This window comes from Atractosteus spatula, unplaced genomic scaffold (assembly GCF_055471065.1).
Source record: "Atractosteus spatula isolate fAtrSpa1 unplaced genomic scaffold, fAtrSpa1.hap1 Scaffold_8, whole genome shotgun sequence".
Classification (NCBI taxonomy): Eukaryota; Metazoa; Chordata; class Actinopteri; order Semionotiformes; family Lepisosteidae; genus Atractosteus; species Atractosteus spatula.
The window spans coordinates 192,403-210,150 of record NW_028296912.1 but is presented as its reverse complement, the minus strand read 5'-3'; the positions used below and the strand labels follow the sequence as shown (position 1 = coordinate 210,150).

At 44.4% G+C, this 17,748-nt stretch overlaps 5 non-coding genes across 5 annotated transcripts; all 5 read left to right on the top strand.

The window, feature by feature from the left end:
• Nucleotides 1-6,633: 6,633 nt before the first annotated feature.
• On the top strand, nt 6,634-6,716 carry trnal-uag (transfer RNA leucine (anticodon UAG)). The gene has a single exon. It is a non-coding gene; the product is annotated as a tRNA-Leu (tRNA).
• A 2,149-nt stretch (nt 6,717-8,865) lies between these two features.
• Nucleotides 8,866-8,938, top strand: trnar-ccu (transfer RNA arginine (anticodon CCU)). Its single transcript has one exon. It is a non-coding gene; the product is annotated as a tRNA-Arg (tRNA).
• Nucleotides 8,939-11,299: 2,361 nt separating this feature from the next.
• On the top strand, nt 11,300-11,382 carry trnal-uag (transfer RNA leucine (anticodon UAG)). Its single transcript has one exon. It is a non-coding gene; the product is annotated as a tRNA-Leu (tRNA).
• Nucleotides 11,383-13,987: 2,605 nt separating this feature from the next.
• Nucleotides 13,988-14,060, top strand: trnar-ccu (transfer RNA arginine (anticodon CCU)). Its single transcript has one exon. It is a non-coding gene; the product is annotated as a tRNA-Arg (tRNA).
• A 2,361-nt stretch (nt 14,061-16,421) lies between these two features.
• On the top strand, nt 16,422-16,504 carry trnal-uag (transfer RNA leucine (anticodon UAG)). The gene has a single exon. It is a non-coding gene; the product is annotated as a tRNA-Leu (tRNA).
• Nucleotides 16,505-17,748: the final 1,244 nt, after the last annotated feature.

The window sequence follows — 17,748 nt, the reverse complement described above, 5'->3', positions numbered from 1 at the left end:
ACAGTATTGTTGTTATTGTTTTTATCCTGTAAAGCGCTTTGAGGAGCCGCCTTAAAGGCGCCATATACAATAAAGTTCATTATTATTACTGTTGTTAATTTGCTGGACAGAGAGGTGAACATTATTACGCAGAAGACAAAGATAGCGATTTACGTTGCATTGTGCATTGTGCTGCTGTAATACAGTTTTAAATAATTAAAAGTCTAAACAGTATCAGCTTTATTTATGGGTTGTAATTTTAAAAAGTCAAAAACCGCACTCAAAATGCAATTTAGAGCTTTCTGGCAAGAGGAAACACCCAAATTAATAATGTAACATGCCACTGTTTGTGCATGAATAAGGTTATACTGCTATTTCCTTAGATATGCGATTCCATGGGTTTTTTTTTTTAATCCCCGGCGGAACCGGGGATCCATAAGAATCAAGTAATAGGTTTAATAGGTTGTCCAAGGTCATTCATTATTAATACTATTAGTAATATCTTCGTTAAAAACTTTAATGGCGACAGCTCAAACATGAGAGGTTGAGCTTTATTATCTCCACCTTGCGGAAATTCCTGATACTATTATTTTACTTGCGGAACCACGTGGTATTATGAGGTACTATACGAGATTTTACGGTAACTCGTGGTAGACTGCGTCAAGAGCACAACAAAATAATGCGGTATTGCCTGCTTGTTTTGAATGGCTGCATCTGTACGTGTTGATTTACTGATCGGAATAATTGAAAAGTTTGGGTTCATAGCTGATGCAGTGCGTGCTAATTAGAATGACAGCAACGCTGAGCTCTCAGCACCGTACTGAGCTCAGGTGTTTTTCTAAAGCTGTCAGGTGCAGTTTATTTACATGAAGGAAATATCTTACTGGATACGATTACAATACAGTAAGTAGAACAGGCTACGTAGTGTGTAGCCTGATGGGTTTAAAAGCAACAGGAGCCAGGCAGGAGTCAAACCTACAACCTCCTAATCCATAGTCAAACACATTATCCATTGCGCCACTGGCTCTGGTGTTACACTGCTGGACTGTAACACAGTGAGCTCAGCACTGCTACTAGCACAATATTACCCCCGGTCCATTTTTTTCCAAAAGTGAGAAACACCTGTTTTCTACATTTTGTCTGTTTTAAAACCATATATCTTTAAACCAAACCAAGAGTTTGTCCTTTGCACTGATATTCTGATTCATTTTGATTTCAAAGAAAAAAAAATTACCACCCTTTCAGTTAAGAACCCGATGTGCGGACCGATTAAGCTGCATGGACTCAATCGTTTAACTCTTCTCCATATGCAAGGTTAAGGTTAATGAAAAAACATTGCTGACTTTGTTTGCCAGCCACGAGTGCTGATTAGCAAGATTTGTATTTCATCTTTTGCAAGTTGCATCCATTTTAAGAAAAACAAGTCGCTTAAGACAGGAAATGAATACTTGCATTTAATTAAGGCTAGCCGTAGGCGATTGTCCATAATGACCAGTTCTGCTCGAGAAAACAGAAAAAAACAGCCACTGCTGGGATTCAGACCCAGGAGCTCCTATTTACTAAACAGGCGTTTTAACCAACTAAGCCACACTACCCGCCTTTTTATAGCCACTGCCTTGGGACATCCTTGTTGTGAAAGGCACTATATAGAAATACATTGAATTGAATTGAATTGATAGTGTAAAATGTCGTGTGTGTTGTTTGTTAAATAAGACTGTCTTTATTGATTATTATGCCTCAGATGAAGATCAGATCACATTTTAGGAGCCATTCATGTCGAAATCCAGATCATTCCAAAGGGTTCACAAATGTTTTCTCGCAAGTGTGCAACATTCACTCCACAAAGTAAATGGGTCATGAAAGCCGACAGATTTTTCAAAGATTTCAGTACTGATGTCACTCCATTTAACTTTAATAACAGTGCGATGATCGAGGAACAGAGTGCGATCGCGGTGGTTTATCAGACCGGTTGGGGCTTGTGGCACACGTCAGGATGGCTGAGCGGTCCAAGGTGCTGTGTTTAGGTAGCAGTCTCCCCTGCAGATGTGGGTTCAAATCCCACTTCTGATAACGAGCTAGTTGGTCTTCCTTTTTCTGAGCTTTTTTGAAACAAATCAACACTAATCAAACACACAGGAATGTTTTCGAAAAGCATTGAGGAGTGGACAGGATGCCCCTTTGGAATAGGGCTCAGAAAATGACGGAGAAGGGAAATTACGTAAGATCCCACACTTTGGAATCTGATTGGACAAAAGGTACGTCGTCTTGCCGTCATGGAATCAAACACCGTTCTCTCACGTGACAGGCAGGAATACTCACCACTATACTAACGAGGAGCACTGGGGTGCCGCTCCGAGGTATTTCCTCTTACGGCCACTACTGTTTTCGGGTTTCGGCTTTTATTTGCATTCCTTCCAGAGGAGCGCGTAAAAATGAGTTTCCATCTGCGCCATTCTCACTCCTCCTCTGCTATCGCCACTGCTCGTCCTCGTGCACTAGGAAGACCTATGGAGTCGGTTCTTTCAGCTTTATTAATTGGGTTTTCAAAAGCTAGGAGTAGGGCACAAGACATGCAAACGCATACAGAGTCATTATCTGCTCCCAGGTGCGAAATGTCATTGGTGGACACAGAATAATATATGCCTAAGGTAGCAGGTCCAAGTGATTTAGTTTTTTAAAAGTAGCAGGAAAAGCAAAACAGGTACTTTTCCTTTGTTGCGCAGGCACACTACGACACCATAGTCGGCAAAACCTGAAGCTTTGTGGGGAGACCCAAACAACCTTCTAGCCTGTCACCCTAACCACTCAGCCACGCCTGCAGAGTATACCACAGCTGCCGCCACTGCATTCTTGATACAGTCTAACATAGAGTGCTGGGTGGTGGCGGAAACCTTTTTCAAAGTCGCTTTCTGTTTAACAACAACAAAAAAAACTTTGACAAACGTGCCTCGCAGGACTTAATGGTGGCTTCAAGTTGGAATGATAAAGTCTCCCCGTCCGGTCAGGAAAAGGGAACTTTGTTTGACAAAATGAAGGACGTAATAATAACGGAGAATTGTGTGCAAGGAATTTAGAAGCTGCGCAGTACTGAAGTTTGAATAGCCTTTTATTAGTGTTAGATGCTGGAATTGCCTTTTTATTACGATCTTATGAATGCGATGTCAACGAAAACAGAACAAAGCACAAAAAACCCTCAAGTCCTACAGTTGAATAGAATGCCGTTACATGTCCAAGCAGTATTTGACTTCATCCTACCATTGCAACACGGGGCATATATGGAAACGAACACACGCAATGAATTGTCTCTAATCAGTCCCTACAGTTGTAAGGCACCTTGAAGCGTGCACCCCCATCATTAATCTTTGCGCATCTGTGCAAGGTAAACTCTTGAGTAGTCTTTGAAACGGCTCAAAGGAAACACGTGATTGATTCCATGTGCATCTGGGGTTAATTTCTTCTTTACATTTAATTCAAGGGAAAGGCTTGGGTCAGTTTCAGACGGTCTCAAACAGCAAGATTCAAGCGCACCACCTTCAGAGCAGTCTGTACAGCGAGAACGCCAATGGCTCCTCTGTTCCGGGGTGCGGTTGTGACCCCACAACCTGAAGTGTTGGTGGCAGACAAATGGAGACTAACAGGTGATGTCCTAGGACATGACTACATCGTGACGCTCAGTGGGGATGGGGTCCTCCGCTTGGAAAAGAGTGTGAGGCCCCTTTAGAAAAACATTTTGTTAACAGGCATTCCGCCTCAGCCTAAACACCTATAGCTTGCAAAGCGCATGCTATTAGACAGGCACCTCTGCAAGACCTTAAGAGTCTCTTAAACTAGTGATGGTAAGGTGTCCCCAATGGACGATGTTCGGCTTTCAAATCATCTCTCTGTGGAAGCGCTCAGATGCAGCTGTTTAAGGCTTAGAAGCAGCTGACTGTTTCACTACCTAGCTGATCACTGTCAGTCAGGGAGCTCAGAGGTGAAAAGCCTGTCTGAGAGACAATTCACCATCGATCAGTTCAATATGCTCCGTAGCAGCTCGGCGCATCTGAGATCATCTTGGTTACCCTGTAGCTCAGATGAGTGAGAGCGCGTGTGTGTGTACCACCGTGATTGGATGCCGATCCTTCTGCTGCCTAGCTTCCCTAATTTCGCAGATCACTGTAAAATAGCAAAGAAAAAAAATAAACTGTCTTTTCATCAGCGTGATCGACCCTAGCCAGTGTGCTTCAGTGGCCTAATGGGTAAGGCACTGGCCTTCTACACCAGGGATTGTGGTTTTGAGTTCACTCTAGGGTGCTCCTGTCCCATTATGAGCGTACAAATGTCCATGCCATTTGCGAAGCTGCAACCCCACCTTCCTCAGTGAGTATCTCAACTTTTTTCTCACATACAGTTTTGAGAAAAACCTTTGTAAACAACCCTCGGGAATGATGTGGATTTCTGCATGAATGGCTCCTAACATGTGATCTAATCTTTATCTAAGTCATAATAATTAATAGAGATAGTCTGATTTAACAAACAACACACGCCCAACATTTGACATTGCTGTTTCTTTATTGAACAAATGATTTAACCAATCAAGGTCATTGATGGAAAAAGTACGTGAACCCTTATATTAAGGAGCTAGTGGAACCTCCTCTATTGACAAAAACCTCAACCCCCACTTTCTGTAGCGGCCGATCAGACCTGAGCAGCGGTTAGGAGGTATTTTGGCCTATTCTTCTATGCAAAACTGTTTCAGTTCATGGATATTTTTGGGATGTCTTGCGCTGAACGGCCTGCTTCAGATCACGCCACAGCACTTCAATGGGATTGGGGTCAGGACTCTTACTTGGCCATCCCAAAATATGGAATTTCTTCTGTTTCAGCCACTCTGTTGTTGATGTACTCCTTTGTTTTTGTCATGTTGCATGACCCGGCGTCTTTCGGGTTTTAGATCACAGGCAGACACCCTGACATTCTGCTGTAGAATTTCCTGATACCACTTGGAATTCATCGGTCCCTCGATGATTGCAAGCCGTACAGCCTCCGCCATGCTTCCCAGTTGGGATGAGGTTTTGGAGTTGGTATGCAGTGTTTTGTTATCTCCAAACATAACGCTGTGCACATTTACCAACAAGTTCAACTTTTGTCACATCTGTCCACAGAACATTGTTCCAGGAGTTGCTGTGGAACATCCATGTGGTCTTTAGCAAACTTGAGAGGGGCAGTGGTGGTTTTTTTGGGGGGGGAGAGCAGTGGTTTCCTCCGTGGTGACCTCCCATGATCACCACTCCTGTTCAGATTTCTTCTTATGGTGGACTCATGAACACAGACGTAAGACAAAGTCAACCACCTGTTCGCTAGATCCCATCCCCACTCAGCTAGTCAAAGATTCCCTCGAAGGACTGGCAGGACCTATATTTAGTATGATGAATGCATCCCTTGCGTCAGGCGTTGTACCTCATCAATTTAAGGTAGCGGTTGTTAGACCGCTCCTTAAGAAGTCAAATTTGGATCCCCAAGTTCTTAACAACTACAGGCCTGTCTCAAAGGTCCCATTTCAATCTAAAAGTCTTGAGAGAATAGTTGTGGCCCAACTTCAATCGTCTCTGGATTCAAATAATATACTTGAGAAATTTCAGTCTGGTTTCCGCCCAGGCCACAGCACTGAAACTGCATTAACAAGAGTCGTAAATGAAATTCTCTTAGCTACTGATGCGGGGAATGCAACAGTGCTTGTGCTTCTAGATCTTAGTGCTGCCTTTGACACGGTTGACCTCTCTGTTTTGTCACACAGGCTTGAGTTTGAGGTTGGCTTATCTGGAACCGTCCTTAAGTGGTTTACTTCATATTTAACTCATCGTTTTCGTTCTGTTCAAATATCTAATAATTGTACTGCTTCATCAACGTCACCAGTTCAATTTGGTGATCAGTGCCGGGACCAATATTGCTCTCTCTCTCTACATGCTGCTGCTAGGTAGGATAACACGAAAACATAATTTGAACTTTCATTCATATGCTGATGACACTCAAATATACATTTCGTTTACACCAAACGACAACTTTTCTATTATCACTTTAGTTAAATGCATTAATGAAGGAAAGACTTGGATGTGTGAAAACTTTTTGTTACTCAACTCCGATAAAACTAGGGAGCTGTTTATTGGAGGCAACAATACTGATAGGACTACTATAACTTCTGCACTTAACTCAGAGGATTTAAACATTTGCCTCAAAGAGTCAGCACGTAACCTAGGCGTCATATTAGACACAAGGCTCTTAACAACTTCCATTGTTGAGTGCCTTGGGACAACCTTGTTGTGAAAGGCGCTATTTAGAAATACATTGAATTGAATTGAATTGACAATGTAAACTGTCGTGTGTGTTGTTTGTTAAATAAGACTGTCTTTATTTATTATTATGCCTCAGATGAAGACCAGATCACATTTTAAGAGCCATTCATGTAGAAATCCAGATCATTCCAAAGGGTTCACAAACTTTTTATCGCAAGTGTGCAACATTCACTCCACAAAGAAAACGGGTCATGAAAGCCGACAGATTTTTCAAAGGTTTCAGTACTGATGTCACTCCATGTAACTTTAATGACAGTGCGATGATCAAGGAACGCAGTGGGATCGCGGTTGCTCATGGGACGGGTTGGGGCTGCTGGTACATGTCAGGATGGCCGAGCGGTCTAAGGCGCTGCATTTAGGTCGCAGTCTTCCCTGGAGGTGTGGGTTCAAATCCCACTCCTGACAAAGAGCTTGATTGGTCTTCTTTGAGCTTTTTCGAAACAAATCAACACTAATCAAACACACTGGCGGGTTTTCGAAAAGCATCGAGGAGTGGACAGGATGCCCCTTTGGAATAGGGCTCAGAAAATGACGGAGAAGGGAAATTCCGTAAGATCCCACACATTGGAATCTGATTGGACAAAAGCTACGTCGTCTCCCGTGTGACAGGCGGGGATACTCACCACTATACTAACATGGAGCACTGGCATGCCGCGCGGATGTATTTCCTCTTATGGCCACTACTGTTTTCGGGTTTCGGCTTTTATTTGCATTCCTTCCAGAGGAGCGCGTAAAAATGAGTGTTCATCTGCGCCATCCTCACTCCTCCTCTGCTCCTCCTCGTGCACTAGGAAGACCTATGGAGTCGGTTCTTTCAGCTTTATGAATTGGGTTTTCAAAGGCTGGGAGTAGGGCACAAGACATGCGAACGCGTAGAGTCATTATCTGCTTCCAGGTGCGAAATGTCGTTTGTGGACGCAGAATAGTATATGTCCAAGGCAGCAGGTCCAAGTGATTTAGCGTTTTAAAAGTCGCGGGAAAAGCAAAACGGGTGCTTTTCCTTTGTTGCACAGGCACACGACCACACCGCAGGCGGCAGGACTCGAAGCTTCGCGGGGAGACCTCAACAGCTTTCTAGTCCATCGCCGTAACCACTCGGCCACAGCTGCAGCGTGCGTCACTGCTACCGCCGCCACTGCCTTCTTGATACAGTCTAACATAGAGTGCCGGGCGGCGGCGGAAACCTTTTTCAAAGTCGCTTTCCGTTTAACAACAAAAAAAAAACTTTCACAAAATGCATGCTAGCGGACAAACGCACCTCAGAGGACTTAAGGGTGGCTTCAAGTTGGAATGATAAAGTCTCCCCGTCCGGTCAGGAAAAGGGAACTTTGTTAGACAGAAAGAAGGAAGTAATAATAACGGAGAATTGTGTGCAAGGATCTTAGAAGCTGCGCAGCCCTGCAGTTTCAATAGCCCTTTTATTCGTGTCAGATGCTGGAATTGCCTTTTTTTTACGCTCCTACGAATGCGATGTCAACGAAAACAGAACCAAGCACAAAAAACCCTCAAGTCCTCCAGTTGCATAGAATGCCGATACGCGTCCAAGCAGTATTTGACTGCATCCTACCATTGCAACACGGGGCGTATATGGAAACGAACACGCGCTACGAATTGTCTCTAATCAGTCCCTACAGTTGTAAGGCGCCTTGAAGCGTGCACCCCCATCATTAATCTTTGCGCATCTGTGCAAGGTAAGCTCTTGAGCAGTCTTTGAAACGGCTCAAAGGAAACACATGATTGATTCCATGTGCATCTGGGGTTCATTTCTTATTTACATTTAATTCAAGGGAAAGGCTTGGGTCAGTTTCAGACGGCCTCCAACAGCGAGATTCAAGCGCCCCACCTTCAGAGCACTCTGCGCCCCGAGAACGCCAACGGCTCCTCTGCTCTCCGGGGTGCGGTTGTGACCCCGTAACCTACAGTGTTGGTGGCAGACAAATGGAGACTAACAGGTGACGTCTTAGGACATGACTACATTGTGACGCTCAGTGGGGTTGGGGACCTCTGCTTGGAAAAGAGTGCGAGACCCCTTTAGAAAAACATTTTGTTAACAGGCATTCCGCCTCAGCCTAAACACCTATAGCTTGCAAAGCGCATGCTATTAGACAGGCACCTCTGCAAGACCTTAAGAGTCTCTTAAACTAGTGATGGTAAGGTGTTCCCAATGGGCGATGTTCGGCTTTCAAATCATCTCTCTGTGGAAGCGCTCAGATGCAGCTGTTTAAGGCTTAGAAGCAGCTGACTGTTTCACCACCTAGCTGATCACTGTCAGTCAGGGAGCTCAGAGGTGAAAAGCCTGTCTGAGAGACAATTCGCCGTCGATCAGTTCAATGTGTTCCGTACCAGCTCGGCGCACCTGAGATCATCTTGGTTACCATGTAGCTCAGATCAGTGAGAGCGCGTGTGTGTGTGTACCACTGTGATTGGATGCCGGTCCTTCTCAGGTCACAGTAAACCTTCTGCTGCCTAACTTCCCTAATTCCGGGGATCCCTTTGAAAAAGCAAAGGAAAAATAAACTGGCTTTTCATCAGCGTGATCGACACAACCCAGTGTGCCCCAGTGGCCTAATGGATAAGGCACTGGCCTCCTAAGCCAGGGATTGTGGGTTCGAGTCCCATCTGGGGTGCTCCTGTCTCCTTTTGAGCGTACGAATGTCCTTGCGATTTGCGAAGCTGCAACCCCACCTTACTCAGTGAGCGTCCCTGCTTTTCTCTCACATACAGTTGTGAGAAAAACTTTTGTAAACTGCTCTTCGGAATGATATGGATTTCTGCATGAATGGCTCCTAACATGTGATCTAATCTTTATCTAAGTCATAATAATTAATAGAGATAGTCTGATTTAACAAACAACACACGCCCAACATTTGACATTGCTGTTTCTTTATTGAACAAATGGTTTAAACAATCGAGGTCATTGATGGAAAAAGTACGTGAACCCTTATATTAAGGAGCTAGTGGAACCTCCTTTATTGACAAAAACCTCAACCCCCACTTTCTGTAGCGGCCGATCAGACCTGAGCAGCGGTTAGGAGGTATTTTGGCCTATTCTTCTATGCAAAACTGTTTCAGTTCATGGATATTTTTGGGATGTCTTGCGCTGAACGGCCTGCTTCAGATCACGCCACAGCACTTCAATGGGATTGGGGTCAGGACTCTTACTTGGCCATCCCAAAATATGGAATTTCTTCTGTTTCAGCCACTCTGTTGTTGATGTACTCCTTTGTTTTTGTCATGTTGCATGACCCGGCGTCTTTCGGGTTTTAGATCACAGGCAGACACCCTGACATTCTGCTGTAGAATTTCCTGATACCACTTGGAATTCATCGGTCCCTCGATGATTGCAAGCCGTACAGCCTCCGCCATGCTTCCCAGTTGGGATGAGGTTTTGGAGTTGGTATGCAGTGTTTTGTTATCTCCAAACATAACGCTGTGCACATTTACCAACAAGTTCAACTTTTGTCACATCTGTCCACAGAACATTGTTCCAGGAGTTGCTGTGGAACATCCATGTGGTCTTTAGCAAACTTGAGAGGGGCAGTGGTGGTTTTTTTGGGGGGGGAGAGCAGTGGTTTCCTCCGTGGTGACCTCCCATGATCACCACTCCTGTTCAGATTTCTTCTTATGGTGGACTCATGAACACAGACGTAAGACAAAGTCAACCACCTGTTCGCTAGATCCCATCCCCACTCAGCTAGTCAAAGATTCCCTCGGAGGACTGGCAGGACCTATATTTAGTATGATGAATGCATCCCTTGCGTCAGGCGTTGTACCTCATCAATTTAAGGTAGCGGTTGTTAGACCGCTCCTTAAGAAGTCAAATTTGGATCCCCAAGTTCTTAACAACTACAGGCCTGTCTCAAAGGTCCCATTTCAATCTAAAAGTCTTGAGAGAATAGTTGTGGCCCAACTTCAATCGTCTCTGGATTCAAATAATATACTTGAGAAATTTCAGTCTGGTTTCCGCCCAGGCCACAGCACTGAAACTGCATTAACAAGAGTCGTAAATGAAATTCTCTTAGCTACTGATGCGGGGAATGCAACAGTGCTTGTGCTTCTAGATCTTAGTGCTGCCTTTGACATGGTTGACCTCTCTGTTTTGTCACACAGGCTTGAGTTTGAGGTTGGCTTATCTGGAACCGTCCTTAAGTGGTTTACTTCATATTTAACTCATCGTTTTCGTTCTGTTCAAATATCTAATAATTGTACTGCTTCATCAACGTCACCAGTTCAATTTGGTGATCAGTGCCGGGACCAATATTGCTCTCTCTCTCTACATGCTGCTGCTAGGTAGGATAACACGAAAACATAATTTGAACTTTCATTCATATGCTGATGACACTCAAATATACATTTCGTTTACACCAAACGACAACTCTTCTATTATCACTTTAGTTAAATGCATTAATGAAGGAAAGACTTGGATGTGTGAAAACTTTTTGTTACTCAACTCCGATAAAACTAGGGAGCTGTTTATTGGAGGCAACAATACTGATAGGACTACTATAACTTCTGCACTTAACTCAGAGGATTTAAACATTTGCCTCAAAGAGTCAGCACGTAACCTAGGCGTCATATTAGACACAAGGCTCTTAACAACTTCCATTGTTGAGTGCCTTGGGACAACCTTGTTGTGAAAGGCGCTATTTAGAAATACATTGAATTGAATTGAATTGACAATGTAAACTGTCGTGTGTGTTGTTTGTTAAATAAGACTGTCTTTATTTATTATTATGCCTCAGATGAAGACCAGATCACATTTTAAGAGCCATTCATGTAGAAATCCAGATCATTCCAAAGGGTTCACAAACTTTTTATCGCAAGTGTGCAACATTCACTCCACAAAGAAAACGGGTCATGATAGCCGACAGATTTTTCAAAGGTTTCAGTACTGATGTCACTCCATGTAACTTTAATGACAGTGCGATGATCAAGGAACGCAGTGGGATCGCGGTTGCTCATGGGACGGGTTGGGGCTGCTGGTACATGTCAGGATGGCCGAGCGGTCTAAGGCGCTGCATTTAGGTTGCAGTCTTCCCTGGAGGCGTGGTTTCAAATCCCACTCCTGACAAAGAGCTTGATTGGTCCTCTTTTCTTTGAGCTTTTTCGAAACAAATCAACACTAATCAAACACACTGGCGGGTTTTCGAAAAGCATCGAGGAGTGGACAGGATGCCCCTTTGGAATAGGGCTCAGAAAATGACGGAGAAGGGAAATTCCGTAAGATCCCACACATTGGAATCTGATTGGACAAAAGCTACGTCGTCTCCCGCGTGACAGGCGGGGATACTCACCACTATACTAACATGGAGCACTGGCGTGCCGCGCGGATGTATTTCCTCTTATGGCCACTACTGTTTTCGGGTTTCGGCTTTTATTTGCATTCCTTCCAGAGGAGCGCGTAAAAATGAGTGGTCATCTGCGCCATCCTCACTCCTCCTCTGCTCCTCCTCGTGCACTAGGAAGACCTATGGAGTCGGTTCTTTCAGCTTTATGAATTGGGTTCAACCAGTTGATATCAATTTAATTCCTAAGAGTTATGTACTTGTTTTCAGTATCTAATGTAGAAGTTGTAACCAAGTTCACTTTATGAAACGGTCTAAATGAATGATATACTGAACGTATGTCCTCTTGATATATGTAACTCTTCGTAACTGACTGAATATATACCTTTTGTATTCTGATAACCCTCTCGATAAGATCTGTTAGGTTTATATGCATATTCTATGTATTAATAAATGTATCCTCGTGTATTAGTACCTGTGTGTGTGCGTTGTTTGAGTTATATCGCAAGGTTGGATTCTAAAGCCATTAAAAGAATCATTTTGGGATTTACTGCTACAATTAATAATTGTCCCCGTAAATGCCCAAACCCTACAGAACTGGTGCCTTCAGAGAGCACACTACACTAGGAAGACATATGGAGTCGGTTTTTTAAGCTTTATGAATTGGGTTTTCAAAGGCTGGGAGTAGGGCACAAGACATGCGAACGCGTAGAGTCATTATCTGCTTCCAGGTGCGAAATGTCGTTTGTGGACGCAGAATAGTATATGTCCAAGGCAGCAGGTCCAAGTGATTTAGCGTTTTAAAAGTCGCGGGAAAAGCAAAACGGGTGCTTTTCCTTTGTTGCACAGGCACACGACCACACCGCAGGCGGCAGGACTCGAAGCTTCGCGGGGAGACCTCAACGGCTTTCTAGTCCATCGCCGTAACCACTCGGCCACGGCTGCAGCGTGCGTCGCTGCTGCCGCCGCCACTGCCTTCTTGATACAGTCTAACATAGAGTGCCGGGCGGCGGCGGAAACCTTTTTCAAAGTCGCTTTCCGTTTAACAACAAAAAAAAAAACGTTCACAAAATGCATGCTAGCGGACAAACGCACCTCAGAGGACTTAAGGGTGGCTTCAAGTTGGAATGATAAAGTCTCCCCGTCCGGTCAGGAAAAGGGAACTTTGTTAGACAGAAAGAAGGAAGTAATAATAACGGAGAATTGTGTGCAAGGATCTTAGAAGCTGCGCAGCCCTGCAGTTTCAATAGCCCTTTTATTCGTGTCAGATGCTGGAATTGCCTTTTTTTTACGCTCTTACGAATGCGATGTCAACGAAAACAGAACCAAGCACAAAAAACCCTCAAGTCCTCCAGTTGCATAGAATGCCGATACGCGTCCAAGCAGTATTTGACTGCATCCTACCATTGCAACACGGGGCGTATATGGAAACGAACACGCGCTACGAATTGTCTCTAATCAGTCCCTACAGTTGTAAGGCGCCTTGAAGCGTGCACCCCCATCATTAATCTTTGCGCATCTGTGCAAGGTAAACTCTTGAGCAGTCTTTGAAACGGCTCAAAGGAAACACATGATTGATTCCATGTGCATCTGGGGTTCATTTCTTATTTACATTTAATTCAAGGGAAAGGCTTGGGTCAGTTTCAGATGGCCTCCAACAGCGAGATTCAAGCGCCCCACCTTCAGAGCACTCTGCGCCCCGAGAACGCCAACGGCTCCTCTGCTCTCCGGGGTGCGGTTGTGACCCCGTAACCTACAGTGTTGGTGGCAGACAAATGGAGACTAACAGGTGACGTCTTAGGACATGACTACATTGTGACGCTCAGTGGGGTTGGGGACCTCTGCTTGGAAAAGAGTGCGAGGCCCCTTTAGAAAAACATTTTGTTAACAGGCATTCCGCCTCAGCCTAAACACCTATAGCTTGCAAAGCGCATGCTATTAGACAGGCACCTCTGCAAGACCTTAAGAGTCTCTTAAACTAGTGATGGTAAGGTGTTCCCAATGGGCGATGTTCGGCTTTCAAATCATCTCTCTGTGGAAGCGCTCAGATGCAGCTGTTTAAGGCTTAGAAGCAGCTGACTGTTTCACCACCTAGCTGATCACTGTCATTCAGGGAGCTCAGAGGTGAAAAGCCTGTCTGAGAGACAATTCGCCGTCGATCAGTTCAATGTGTTCCGTACCAGCTCGGCGCACCTGAGATCATCTTGGTTACCATGTAGCTCAGATCAGTGAGAGCGCGTGTGTGTGTGTACCACTGTGATTGGATGCCGGTCCTTCTCAGGTCACAGTAAACCTTCTGCTGCCTAACTTCCCTAATTCCGGGGATCCCTTTGAAAAAGCAAAGGAAAAATAAACTGGCTTTTCATCAGCGTGATCAACGCAACCCAGTGTGCCCCAGTGGCCTAATGGATAAGGCACTGGCCTCCTAAGCCAGGGATTGTGGGTTCGAGTCCCATCTGGGGTGCTCCTGTCTCCTTTTGAGCGTACGAATGTCCTTGCGATTTGCGAAGCTGCAACCCCACCTTACTCAGTGAGCGTCCCTGCTTTTCTCTCACATACAGTTGTGAGAAAAACTTTTGTAAACTGCTCTTCGGAATGATATGGATTTCTGCATGAATGGCTCCTAACATGTGATCTAATCTTTATCTAAGTCATAATAATTAATAGAGATAGTCTGATTTAACAAACAACACACGCCCAACATTTGACATTGCTGTTTCTTTATTGAACAAATGGTTTAAACAATCGAGGTCATTGATGGAAAAAGTACGTGAACCCTTATATTAAGGAGCTAGTGGAACCTCCTTTATTGACAAAAACCTCAACCCCCACTTTCTGTAGCGGCCGATCAGACCTGAGCAGCGGTTAGGAGGTATTTTGGCCTATTCTTCTATGCAAAACTGTTTCAGTTCATGGATATTTTTGGGATGTCTTGCGCTGAACGGCCTGCTTCAGATCACGCCACAGCACTTCAATGGGATTGGGGTCAGGACTCTTACTTGGCCATCCCAAAATATGGAATTTCTTCTGTTTCAGCCACTCTGTTGTTGATGTACTCCTTTGTTTTTGTCATGTTGCATGACCCGGCGTCTTTCGGGTTTTAGATCACAGGCAGACACCCTGACATTCTGCTGTAGAATTTCCTGATACCACTTGGAATTCATCGGTCCCTCGATGATTGCAAGCCGTACAGCCTCCGCCATGCTTCCCAGTTGGGATGAGGTTTTGGAGTTGGTATGCAGTGTTTTGTTATCTCCAAACATAACGCTGTGCACATTTACCAACAAGTTCAACTTTTGTCACATCTGTCCACAGAACATTGTTCCAGGAGTTGCTGTGGAACATCCATGTGGTCTTTAGCAAACTTGAGAGGGGCAGTGGTGGTTTTTTTGGGGGGGGAGAGCAGTGGTTTCCTCCGTGGTGACCTCCCATGATCACCACTCCTGTTCAGATTTCTTCTTATGGTGGACTCATGAACACAGACGTAAGACAAAGTCAACCACCTGTTCGCTAGATCCCATCCCCACTCAGCTAGTCAAAGATTCCCTCGGAGGACTGGCAGGACCTATATTTAGTATGATGAATGCATCCCTTGCGTCAGGCGTTGTACCTCATCAATTTAAGGTAGCGGTTGTTAGACCGCTCCTTAAGAAGTCAAATTTGGATCCCCAAGTTCTTAACAACTACAGGCCTGTCTCAAAGGTCCCATTTCAATCTAAAAGTCTTGAGAGAATAGTTGTGGCCCAACTTCAATCGTCTCTGGATTCAAATAATATACTTGAGAAATTTCAGTCTGGTTTCCGCCCAGGCCACAGCACTGAAACTGCATTAACAAGAGTCGTAAATGAAATTCTCTTAGCTACTGATGCGGGGAATGCAACAGTGCTTGTGCTTCTAGATCTTAGTGCTGCCTTTGACACGGTTGACCTCTCTGTTTTGTCACACAGGCTTGAGTTTGAGGTTGGCTTATCTGGAACCGTCCTTAAGTGGTTTACTTCATATTTAACTCATCGTTTTCGTTCTGTTCAAATATCTAATAATTGTACTGCTTCATCAACGTCACCAGTTCAATTTGGTGATCAGTGCCGGGACCAATATTGCTCTCTCTCTCTACATGCTGCTGCTAGGTAGGATAACACGAAAACATAATTTGAACTTTCATTCATATGCTGATGACACTCAAATATACATTTCGTTTACACCAAACGACAACTCTTCTATTATCACTTTAGTTAAATGCATTAATGAAGGAAAGACTTGGATGTGTGAAAACTTTTTGTTACTCAACTCCGATAAAACTAGGGAGCTGTTTATTGGAGGCAACAATACTGATAGGACTACTATAACTTCTGCACTTAACTCAGAGGATTTAAACATTTGCCTCAAAGAGTCAGCACGTAACCTAGGCGTCATATTAGACACAAGGCTCTTAACAACTTCCATTGTTGAGTGCCTTGGGACAACCTTGTTGTGAAAGGCGCTATTTAGAAATACATTGAATTGAATTGAATTGACAATGTAAACTGTCGTGTGTGTTGTTTGTTAAATAAGACTGTCTTTATTTATTATTATGCCTCAGATGAAGACCAGATCACATTTTAAGAGCCATTCATGTAGAAATCCAGATCATTCCAAAGGGTTCACAAACTTTTTATCGCAAGTGTGCAACATTCACTCCACAAAGAAAACGGGTCATGATAGCCGACAGATTTTTCAAAGGTTTCAGTACTGATGTCACTCCATGTAACTTTAATGACAGTGCGATGATCAAGGAACGCAGTGGGATCGCGGTTGCTCATGGGACGGGTTGGGGCTGCTGGTACATGTCAGGATGGCCGAGCGGTCTAAGGCGCTGCATTTAGGTTGCAGTCTTCCCTGGAGGCGTGGTTTCAAATCCCACTCCTGACAAAGAGCTTGATTGGTCCTCTTTTCTTTGAGCTTTTTCGAAACAAATCAACACTAATCAAACACACTGGCGGGTTTTCGAAAAGCATCGAGGAGTGGACAGGATGCCCCTTTGGAATAGGGCTCAGAAAATGACGGAGAAGGGAAATTCCGTAAGATCCCACACATTGGAATCTGATTGGACAAAAGCTACGTCGTCTCCCGCGTGACAGGCGGGGATACTCACCACTATACTAACATGGAGCACTGGCGTGCCGCGCGGATGTATTTCCTCTTATGGCCACTACTGTTTTCGGGTTTCGGCTTTTATTTGCATTCCTTCCAGAGGAGCGCGTAAAAATGAGTGGTCATCTGCGCCATCCTCACTCCTCCTCTGCTCCTCCTCGTGCACTAGGAAGACCTATGGAGTCGGTTCTTTCAGCTTTATGAATTGGGTTCAACCAGTTGATATCAATTTAATTCCTAAGAGTTATGTACTTGTTTTCAGTATCTAATGTAGAAGTTGTAACCAAGTTCACTTTATGAAACGGTCTAAATGAATGATATACTGAACGTATGTCCTCTTGATATATGTAACTCTTCGTAACTGACTGAATATATACCTTTTGTATTCTGATAACCCTCTCGATAAGATCTGTTAGGTTTATATGCATATTCTATGTATTAATAAATGTATCCTCGTGTATTAGTACCTGTGTGTGTGCGTTGTTTGAGTTATATCGCAAGGTTGGATTCTAAAGCCATTAAAAGAATCATTTTGGGATTTACTGCTACAATTAATAATTGTCCCCGTAAATGCCCAAACCCTACAGAACTGGTGCCTTCAGAGAGCACACTACACTAGGAAGACATATGGAGTCGGTTTTTTAAGCTTTATGAATTGGGTTTTCAAAGGCTGGGAGTAGGGCACAAGACATGCGAACGCGTAGAGTCATTATCTGCTTCCAGGTGCGAAATGTCGTTTGTGGACGCAGAATAGTATATGTCCAAGGCAGCAGGTCCAAGTGATTTAGCGTTTTAAAAGTCGCGGGAAAAGCAAAACGGGTGCTTTTCCTTTGTTGCACAGGCACACGACCACACCGCAGGCGGCAGGACTCGAAGCTTCGCGGGGAGACCTCAACGGCTTTCTAGTCCATCGCCGTAACCACTCGGCCACGGCTGCAGCGTGCGTCGCTGCTGCCGCCGCCACTGCCTTCTTGATACAGTCTAACATAGAGTGCCGGGCGGCGGCGGAAACCTTTTTCAAA